This window comes from Fukomys damarensis, unplaced genomic scaffold, assembly GCF_012274545.1.
Source record: "Fukomys damarensis isolate Sample0158 unplaced genomic scaffold, DMR_v1.0_HiC HiC_scaffold_1, whole genome shotgun sequence".
NCBI classification, from domain to species: domain Eukaryota; kingdom Metazoa; phylum Chordata; class Mammalia; order Rodentia; family Bathyergidae; genus Fukomys; species Fukomys damarensis.
In genome coordinates this window covers 3,970,996-3,980,272 of record NW_022900913.1, presented here as the reverse complement: position 1 = coordinate 3,980,272, position 9,277 = coordinate 3,970,996, and the positions used below count along the sequence as shown (strand labels likewise).

The following is a 9,277-nucleotide window of genomic DNA, read 5'->3' as shown; positions in this document are numbered from 1 at the left end:
TGCCATGTTTAGGGAAGTTGCAATTCAGCAACTTGACGAGAACCTATCTCAAAATAAAGACACAAAAAAGGAGCTGGGGGATGTAGCTCAGTGTGAAAGTTCTGGGTTCAATCCCCAGTACTGCAAATAAACAAGGGCCCACCTGTCCTGAGGGTACTGTCCCGAAAACGTCTCCTTGTGGGGACCTTGCATACGTCAGCTTGCAGCGTGACTGCCCCGCAGCCACCGGAGGCAGAAAGGGAAGACAGCAAGGAGCCTGCTGGGTGCCGGGAAACCTGTGGGAGACGCAGACCCAGCCCGGCAGGGAGACGTGGGTCCTGAACCTCTGCTCCTGCCCGTTGCGGAGACCCACAGGACCCTGCCGGGTCTAGCAGAGAAGGGGCTGTGGAGAGCTCCAGTTGCCTGGTGTGGCTGCCTCACTCTGCTGCTGAGTCTCCTCCTCTTACGCGCATGCTCCTTCCTCCCTGCCCTCCTCTCCCTCACCACTCCCCACACAGAGGCTGTGTTTAGAGTTAGAGGGGACTTGGCCAGGTAAAGCAGAGCCTCTCCTCCTTCATGCTTCACCAGCTCCAGGAAGCTTGGGTCAGCAGGGCTACAGCTGTGCTCCTCAGGAGGCCTCAGGGATGACCTTCACCTGCAGGCCTGTCTCCTGGGGTGCAGCCTTCCTAGGCTCCCACCTGCTGCAGTCTCACGGTGATCCTGCGGTGGGCAGAACAAAGACTCCCCAGAGGCATCACGTGCTCCGGCACGTGGAGCAGTTCTGTTACTGCTGCACAAGGGGCGCCAAGGTCCTAGGTGTGAGGAGGTTGCTTATTGGCTGACTGCAGATGAGGAGGAGGAGTCAGATGACCCAGGGGCTCAATCCCCAGGGTCTCAGTGAGTGAAAGGGAGAGGCAGGAAGGACAGATCCAGAGAAGGGGAATGAGGCCAGCCGCAGAGGTCACAGCAGTGTGAATTGGGTTTTTCTAGAAGGGGTGGGGACCATGGGCCAAGGACACGCACAGCAGAAAAAGGCCAGGGGCGCAGCACTGCCCACATCTGGATCCCGACCCCAGAGCGTCCACCGCAGACTTCTGACCTTCAGGATGTGTGAGAACAGAGTCTGGCTTGCTCTGAGCCATTGCTTGTAATTTGCTGTAATGGCAACAGACTGAAATAGTCCCTGGGTTTTGTGATAACAAAACATGCCTGTCCCATTTGGGCTTTCCTAAACAATGCCTGCGTCAATAGCAGTCTTTCAAATGCCACTTTCTTCTCATTAGGAACACCAGAGAAGTGAGAGAAGATGGGATTCTAGCCACTCACTGTTGCCCTTAATTCTTACACATTAGGTCATGGAGCCCAGGCCCTCCCACAAACAAGCCACAACCTGTCCCCACCCTGGAGCTCCATTGCCTCTTTATCTGTGCCCTGAGAGATCTATAGGGCGTGGTTTCCCGAGGACTGAGCAGGACACTGAAAAGACAAACAAGAGTGAGATTTATTAAAGGCAAAGAAGCAGAGGTCCACTCTGCAGGGTGGGGGTGGCTGGAGAGCAGCGCTCATGGCCCAACAAGGCCAGGCACTGGGTCCCGAGTCCTGGGCTCATGGGATCTATAGCGTGGATGGACAGGAGTTGTGGCCCAAAGGGGTACCTGACTCAGCCCACTGCGGGACGGGGAGTTTGACCATGCCAGGTCTTCAGAAGAAGTGTCCTGGTGTCCAGAGCCCCCGCCCACCAGGCGAGTGAGGCTGATGGCACGGCTGGAGTTGCGTCCTTCTAGGCTCACACATGCCTGGGGTCTTGGGGGACCCAGGGAGCTGTACCCATTGGTTTTCTGATATCTTGACGAAGCTGTCTTGCTCTGCTTGGTTCCTCAGTTCTTGTCCCCCAGCTTTTTTCTGTCTGCCCCTCCTCACTCTACCTCCTGCCTCAGCCTTGCAGCAGCTCCTCCTGCCTGCCCGCCTGCTGCAGCCTGCTCCCCCGTCTCCTTCTTCCTCTCCAGCTCCTGAGGGCTCTTCTCCCTAAGACCTCGATGCAGGGAGGAGTGTGTGCAACCCGAGTGCGTCCCCGCTGGCACCTGGGACAGGACCCTCTGCACAGGTGGACCTGATGTCCCAAGGCCTTCAGCTGTCACCCTTTCCTCTGCAGTCTGCACTAGAACTTGAGACTGGAGCAGCCGCACACTCTCTGTGGATGAGTACTTCCTGTGCACAGCTGCCAGTCAGCTCGGGGATGCCAGCACCTGCCTGCCGGCCTTACCTGCTTGGCCAGGTGAGCACGGCAAGGTGCGTATTTCTCTGCACCTGCACGGAGCTGGGATTAGGCTCCCTCTTCATGCTGCTCCTGGCCCAGTGTACTCTGGCGTCTCCTAGGGGATGTTCCCCAACACCCCACAAATCCCATCTGCTCTGAGCAGATGTGGCACCAGGTGTGCATGGATTCCACTGGGACTAGAGCCCCAGGGCTCAGGAGAGCTTGGAGACACCACCCCCCAAGTTCTTTCCCTTGCTCCAGGATGAAGAGGGGGAACCTGGCAAAAAGAAATACAGGATTCCCGAGGTGCTGTGTGCCTCACACTGGACCCCTGCCTGATGGACGCGGAGGTCTGCCCAGCTCACTCTGCCAGTCCAACCCCAGGGAGTGCCCAGTCTCCACCTCTCTGCCAGCCCTGCAGCCAGTCTCTGAGCCATCTCTGTTCAGAGACAAGTGGGCCAGGGGACAGGGCTGGGGCTGCCCAGACTCTTGTTGCCACTGCAGGTCTCACCTCCCCGCCTGCCCTGGGGCTGCCCTGAGACAGCAGTGATGGCAGTGGGTCCCTCTGCATCCCTCCAGGCCAGGCCAAAGAACCCCAAAGGCGTGTTTCATGCCCCCCAGGCTTAGTGCTGGGTGGGGTGACAGAGAAACTCACAGGGATGGAGCGGCAGCCTCACTCCTGTCCCTCCAAGGCCGCAGGCCTGCAGGAGGGGCACATGGGCCATCGACTGGCATGGAGCATGAAGCAGGGTTTGCCCCTGTCATGCCAGCTCTGCTGAGCCAGGAGGGTCTCAAGTTTGAGCCCACCCTGGGATAGTGACCCAGCAAGACCCAGCCTCAAGACAAATAAATAAATAAATCAGTGGCTGGGGATGTGGAGCAGTTGAAAGGCCCTGAGTTCAATCTCCACCTCCCGCAAAGGTATAAAAAAGATAAATGGCAGCCTCTGTCCTCAGGATGCTCACTAGGAAGAACATGGATAATGACCTGGTGACCACAGGACGCCCCTGTGCAATGTGAGCACAGGTGGCCAGTGCTCGGGGAGGCCACCCTGCGATCAGCGCTTCCCTTGCATTACCCCAACATTATTCATTTCATGTTTTTGGTTTCTGAGACAGGGTCTCATTATGTAGCCCAGGCTGGCCTTGAGCACACAGAGATCCTCCCGCCTCAGCCTTCTGAGCGAGCGCTATGATGTCAGGCACGTCCCACCATGCCAGTTTATTATTATTTTCATGATTCCTGGTCCAAGATGGGGCCTGAGAGAAGGCGCTTCTTGTCCCCAATAGGGTGAACTTGGCCACGGCTTCACGCTGTACTGTGAAATCAACTGCGTTCTTTCCCCCATCTACTCCTCCCAGCGAGACCTAGCTGACGGGGGATACTGAGGCAAGTCGCTTCCGGAGTCGGGGAGGCCCCTCCCGGTCCTGCCCACCTCCTTAGAGCCAGAGTGCGGTCTCATACCCCCCTCCCCACACAGTCTCCAGCCCCCCTTCCTCCGCAGCCCCACGCTTCTGAGAAACCTATTCGCATATCTAATTCTTAGCATTCATATTTAATTATTAAGTACATTTAGACTGTTCTTGCATATTTAATATTTAATAATCATTGCATTTTTCATTGAGCCTGATTCTGAAAGGCCCAGACTAACACAGCTATGGCCTCTTTCTGGGAAGGGGTGGGGAGGGAGGAGGAGGAGGAGGCGGTGCAGGAGGAGGAGGACTCGGTTCTCTTGTCCCGAGCTTTAAAACCCAAGTCTCTTCCCAGACACACAGACCTCCTCATGGCCCCAAGCGTCCATCTTCCCGGTAAACACATTCCTCCTGGCTTCCCGGTTGTCCGTCCGCCCATCGGAACCGGAGCAGGTGCGCAGGCCCACGTGTGTGCGGTGTTCTGGCCTTAGCTTCCCAGCGTCTCGGTCTTCTCAGCGTCCCTGAGCGCCACGGCTGTGCCCATGCGTGTCTGCCGCTTCCAACTCAGCCGAGGATCCCTGATTTCTGCAAAGGGCTCCGGGAAATCAGGACTCGGTGGGGGCTGACTGTCCCGCAGGTAGACTGCGGCCAAGTCGGGAAGTGTGTCTCTCTGTGCTCCTGTGTGTAGGTGTCTCACCCCATGCTTACTTCGGTAACGACATCCTGTCCTTTCTTTTGAACGTGAGACAAATTTTTAGTAAATGTAGAAAGTCAATGGGCCACTTCCTTTGATAACAGGCCCCAGACCAAGCTGTGGGCCCTACTGGCCTAATCTCAGCTTCTCTCTCTTTTTTTTCCCCCCCAAATCTTGGTTCCACACATCCATGATACAAAATTTCAGGTAGAGCTATACTTATTACCCAAGAAGAAACAAGAAGAGTCCTCAGTGCTTGTTGGTTTTAAAGCATGTCACAATTTTTATTTTTCAGTGCACGAGATATGTGTTCTTGTTGCTATGTGAACCTGGTAGAAAAACTAGGAAACCGAATTTACTTGAACATTTGTGTGTTAATGTGGCACTCAGGGAAAAACAACATAATTGTCCTTTATCGGCTGGCATTATTCTGCCTTCCAATTCTCTGCTTAGAAGAACTTCTTGGCTTATGTTTGACCATGCATGGTGCAGACTATAATAAATTTCTCCTAGAGTTATGAGGAGTGAGGGAGATCATCTGGATAATATGCTACAAAATGAGATACTGTCATTACCGGCACCATCATCATTAAGGCAACAGCATTACAAATCTTCTTTTGTGTTTGAACCTTGAATCTGCTGAAAATTCCACAAAACAAATAACAGAAACCAGCTGTTTCACCCTCTTGCTAAGAGAGCTGCATTGAAAAAACAAACAAACAAAAAAAAAAACTTAAGCTGAATCTGGTTCTTAAAGTAAAATAGAATGAAGGCCAAAAATGTTCCAAATGGCATCACTAGGGGCTTTGCACGTGGATGGAGCAATAATGATAAAAAAGAGAAAGAACGAATGAAAGCAAGAAAGCAAGCCTGATTCCAAGGTCACACAGCATTGGGAAAGAGAAAATTTCCCAGGGGCAACTGCTGTCGGCCTCAGAGGGACAGCAAGGTGCCGGGTCTGTGGTTCGCAGGCCCTGTGTGTTTTGTATACGCTGTCCTTCCTGGTGTGCGTGCTGGCTCGGTGAGATTCGCCAGCTCAATTCCATGTATGTGTGGAGTCTGGAGTGTTCACATCTGAGAACATTTCCTGCAAACAAACCAACAGAGGCGAGGATGTTAGATAAAGGGGAAGCAGCCACCTTGCCGTTTAGGGGCAGAAGGGAGCATCTCAATGCAGAGTCCAGTGGTCCGGATGGATTCATTTTCAGCCCAGAGGAGCAGCCACCGGAGCCAGAACCCTGGGCCACCAGAAGACAAAGGCTTTAGAGATGCTCTAAACTTCTACACCCTCTGCACACCTCTGGGGCTCCATTTGGGTTGGTTTTAGAAGCCAGACTTAAAAACCTCATGTTTCTGATCTTACTCTAACCACTGTCAACAACAGGAGAGGGGAGGGAAGTCTTTGTGGACATGAAAACTGGAGATGATGAGTAATCACACAGAAAAGTACAGCCTAATAGCATAATTGTGCCCTATGACTTTGTCCTTAATTCACCATCCTGTTGTCACCTTTCGGAGTGCAGCCACTGTGCCAGATCAGAGGAGGAAGGCTGTTAAGGCTGTCATGTTCCCCCTCCAGGATATGGTGGGTCCCTAACTCCCAGTACCTCAGAATTGACCTTATTTGGAGAGCGGCTTTCTGAGAGCCAGGCCAGTGAGAAGGACATTATCAGCCCTGGCTCTGATCCAGCATGACTGGTATCCACATAAAACGGGGAAATCTGGACCAGACATATACAAAAGCAGAAAGCCATGGGCAGATTGGGGCACAGCTCAGTGACTTGTCTATAAGTTGAGGAACACTGAGGTCAATGAGCAAGCCGCTGGCCCTAGTGATCAGGCATGGGACAGATTCTCTCTCTGAGCTTTGGAAGAAGCCAACCCAGTGGACACCTTGATCTCAGAGCTCAGCCTCCACATCTGGAAGACGGTAAATGTCTGTGGTCCAAGCCCTCCAGTCTGTAGCATTTGTTATGGAGCTCTTGGGAATGGATCCAAAGCATCGCACTGTTGTAGACACCAGCTGACCATAATCAGGCAGGACAGCGAGGACAAGGGATGGCAGCTGCGAGAATATCTCTGTGTAATATTTCTCTAGCTAGCTGAGCATGGTGGCACACTCCTGTAATCCCAGCACTCTGGAGGCTGAGGCAGGAGGCTGGCTGCAAGTTCAAGCCCAGCCCGGGCTGCACAGCAAGACCCTGTCTCAAAAACAAACAAAATACTTCCCTGGCCAAAGCTGCTCTGAGACGCCAGCTCCATTACAGGTGCTAGTGTACACACACTGGAGACGGCAGGAGTACATGGCAGAGGGGCATGGCAGGAAGGGTCACGAGATAAAACTGCAGAAGAAGCCTTTCCATAAATTATTTGAAAGGCACTTGGTTGCCAGGCCTTTGTCCACAGATGAGTGACTTCTGGGGAAGTTACATCTATAGAAGGAGGAAGAGCAACCTTTCTTTCTTTCTGCCACTTTTCCGGTCTCCTTTTCCTTAGCCTTTCGATAATCCAGTGCTATTTGGTGAACCAGTTCACATATGTTTTGGACTCTGTGGTTAGGGAAAATTAGATTACTGTCTTCAAAATGCTTAAAATATAGCAGGAAGCTAAGTGTCTTTGTCTGTTTTCCATTGTGATAACACAGTATCTGAGTCTGGGAACTTACAAAGTAAAGAGGTTTGTGTGGCTCATGACTCTGGTGGCAGGAGGGTACAGACACGGTAGGGCCTCTTGGGTGCAAGGGCAGGAAGAGAGTGGGCCACATGCAGAAGGGAGAGAAAAGCCATGTGGCACAACAGGAAGCAAGAAGCCCAGAAGCCCAGGCTTCCTATTTTTGTTTCTAACAACCTGTCTGTGGGGAACTAATCTGCTCCTACCAGCCCTGACCAACTCTCTCAGTCACGTCCAACACCCACAACTTTAAAGAGGAAAGGTTCATTCTGGCTCACAGAGTGTAGGGTTCCAGTCCTTAACCGGCTGGCTCTCAGGCAGGGGCTGGCAGAGGGGCCTCGCCAAGGAAATCTGCTCTCAGCATGGTGCCCTGGGGACAGAGAGAGACTTGAGAAGCCCAGGAAGCCAAACTGCAGTTGCTCAATGATGGCCTCCACCCTGCCCTCTGGCTCCTCTGCAGAGCTGAATAGTCAACAATAACGAGTTTAATTTAGTTCGTGACATTACAGTCAACGTTTCTAAAGAATCATAGTCAGTCTGAGGCCCTTGAGCAGGATTTAGTAGCAATCCTTTATTACATTTAAAACATTCTCTTCTATTCTTAGTCTTCTCAGAGATTTTTATTTAAAAGAAAATCATGAATATTGTCGAATTTTATCACAATCTCTTTTTTAAATCTGCCTGAGATTTTTTTCTCCTATCTTGTTTATTTAATAGGCTTAGTCAGATGAATAGCTTTTATGACATTTAATCATCATTCATCTGATCCTAGGAAAATCCCAGTAGATCACGAGGGTTATTTTTCCATGTGCTGAATGACAGTTATGCTTTATAAAAATGGCTTCCACAAATCTCCCTACAGCATGGCATCTTCCATCTTCCTTTGGGTGGGGCTAAGGCTCCCTCCGTAGGATTCTGAATGTTCTGTGGCTATGGTGGCTTTTGGTCTGGCCATAAGAGGTGGGATGCTTCTGCCTGCCTCTCTGAAGCTGTATGCTCTGGACCCCCAGCCAGCATGTGGTCAGAAAGTCCCTAGATCCTGCTGAACTTCAAATGGAGGTGCTCTGTGGTCTCCCGCCACAGCCAAGACCCAGCATCCCCAGAGCAGTGGTGGCTGCCATCTTGAAAGCAAGCTCTCTGGTCCTCAGTGAGGCCACTTCCTCGGTGTCCTCAGTGACAAGGGACAGCCACAGGTAGGTGTGCTGTGAGTGTCACCCTCCGCTTCCTTCTCAGTCTTGAGAGCAAAGTGAGATGCAGAAGCCATGTTTGTTATAACTGATAGGTGAAACTTGATTCTGTTTTCTGATATTTTAGTATTTTTGCACCTACTTCCATAAGGAAGATGGACCTACATTTTTTTTTTTTTACTGTCCTTGAAGTTTGATTTTCATGTCAAAGCCACACCATGCTTTCAAAGTGAGCTGGGATGTGTTTCTATTTTTTCTAGTGTCTAACTGTGTCTGGGGAAGTTTGAAATTATTTGTTCTTTAATGTTTGATTTGAAAAGCCCCGCATGTAAAAAGCCATTGGGGCTTACGCGTTTTCTTTCTTTGAGAGAGATTTTTACTCACTGGAAGTTTACCGAAAGGATGGGCTCAATTCTGATTTTCTAAGTTAATTCTTTTGGATTCTCTTAGAAAATTGTTCATACCCTCCAAGTTTTCAAAATTACGAACATCCACACATTTCTCTGTGACTGAGTTGGATCTCCCCACTCATTTATACTTACTTTCTTTCCTCTCTGGTTCCTTACTGAGACTCGACACAGGGTGTTTCTTTGGTCCAATGTTTGGAGAGTCAGCTCTTCATCCTTCTAGCTTCAAAGCCACGGTAAAGAAAACCAATGAACTAATTTTCATTTTTGTTAATGCCTCTTTCCTCCCCTCAGTACTGAGGATTGAAACCAGGACTATTAGCTACATTTCCGTCTGTCTGTTTATCTATCTATCTTGACACAGGGTCTCGCTAGGTTGGTAAACTGTCCTCCGCTCTAACTTGCAATCTTCCTGCCTCAGATCCTGCCTGGCTCACTATTTGACTTTACGTTCATCATTTCTTTCAATAAATATTCCGTATGCGTGATTTCTCTCTTGACTTTTTTTCTTTTTAAAATGCACCCTCAGTTTACTATTTGCTGGCTGCTTCTGGTCTTCTGACCAGGACACACGCTGACAGCCCACCGGGCAGCCGGAGCCACGCCCACTCGCCCCTCCCCTCCCGGCAGCCCCGCCCCTCCCGGCAACCTCCCTTCCGGAAGCGGAAGTG

The 9,277-nt window shown here is 51.1% G+C and overlaps 1 long non-coding RNA gene across 1 annotated transcript; it reads right to left on the bottom strand.

The window, feature by feature from the left end:
• Positions 1-4,606: 4,606 nt before the first annotated feature.
• LOC104875276 lies at positions 4,607-9,220 on the bottom strand. Its single transcript, XR_784019.3, has 3 exons — positions 8,742-9,220; positions 7,291-7,382; positions 4,607-5,429 (listed from the first exon to the last, which is right to left on the bottom strand). It is a non-coding gene; the product is annotated as an uncharacterized LOC104875276 (long non-coding RNA).
• Between the last annotated feature and the right edge of the window lie 57 nt (positions 9,221-9,277).